Here is a 1,136-nt window from a genome sequence, read left to right as displayed (position 1 = left end):
CCTTTTCTTTCCCGTCTTTTGCGGGGGAAAATTGGATCCTATTTTCGGACATAAATTGCAGCAGAACTTGTATTTTTGGATTGTTGGGAAGGTGAGTGAATGACGGGTGATACTGAAGACAACAGAATTAGGCATTGGAAGATACACTGACCTTACAAATGGCAGTTTTTATATTTTGAAGAAATGGCTAATGAAACAAACCTAGGGTAGCCGAAATAGCTCAGTTGGGAGAGCATTAGACTGAAGATCTAAAGGTCCCTGGTTCAATCCCGGGTTTCAGCAGATGTCTTTTGGTTTTTGCATAGTTGTCTTTCCCTTATACAACACTTGCACACCAATTCCAGAGGTCTATATATAACTCCAATTTTTTTGCTGTTTTTTGAAAATTCCATAAAGGTAATGTACATATATATGTATGTATATTTGTATCACTCTCTCCACTGAAATCTTCCATGAAGTGTTAACTGATGGCATGTAAATCATTTAAAATCTTAAATCTAGAAAGTTACTAATTTTAAAATCTAAGAAATTCCAATATGCTATAGACTGTGGCAATTACAATTCATTTCTGATTTGATGTTATTTATATGTGTTGGGTGGGGGTGTTTTAAATCACAAGAAATGTGAAGAAACCTGTAAAAGAAGAACTATGTGGTGGTGGTGGTATATTCAAGAAACATTTTGCAATTAGAAACCCCTCGGTTTGTATCTTGAGTCACCTCCATAGCTCTGCAGTTAAACTGCTGGAAAAATAACTTTTGTTTTGTTTTGTTTTGTTTTGTTTTTTTGAGGCAGGGTCTCACTCTGTCACCCATACTGGAGTGCAGTGGTATGATCACAGCTCACTGCAGCCTCAGCCTCCCTGGACTCAAGCGATCCTCCCATGTCAGGCAGGATCTGAGACTACAGAAATTCAACAACAAGCCTGGCTTTCTCTGTCTCTCTTTTGTACTTTTTTTTGTAGAAACTGGGCTTCACTATGTTCCCCCGGCTGTTGTTGAAATCCTGGGCTCAAGCAACCTGCCCGTTTCTGCCTCCCAACATGCTGGGATTACAGGTGGGAACCACCGCACCAGACCTAATTACAGGAATATTTTAAGTTTCTTACTGACAGGACATTTCTTCAGCCTGGAACC

At 39.4% G+C, this 1,136-nt stretch overlaps 1 non-coding gene across 1 annotated transcript; it reads left to right on the top strand.

Moving 5' to 3' along the window:
- The first annotated feature begins 209 nt into the window (after nt 1–209).
- TRNAF-GAA (transfer RNA phenylalanine (anticodon GAA)) lies at nt 210–282 on the top strand. Its single transcript has one exon. It is a non-coding gene; the product is annotated as a tRNA-Phe (tRNA).
- Nucleotides 283–1,136: the final 854 nt, after the last annotated feature.

The sequence above is a fragment of the Macaca thibetana genome, chromosome 4 (assembly GCF_024542745.1).
Source record: "Macaca thibetana thibetana isolate TM-01 chromosome 4, ASM2454274v1, whole genome shotgun sequence".
Lineage (NCBI taxonomy): Eukaryota > Metazoa > Chordata > Mammalia > Primates > Cercopithecidae > Macaca > Macaca thibetana.
The sequence above is the reverse complement of the archived record's forward strand: the minus strand, read 5'-3'. Positions and strand labels throughout refer to the sequence as shown.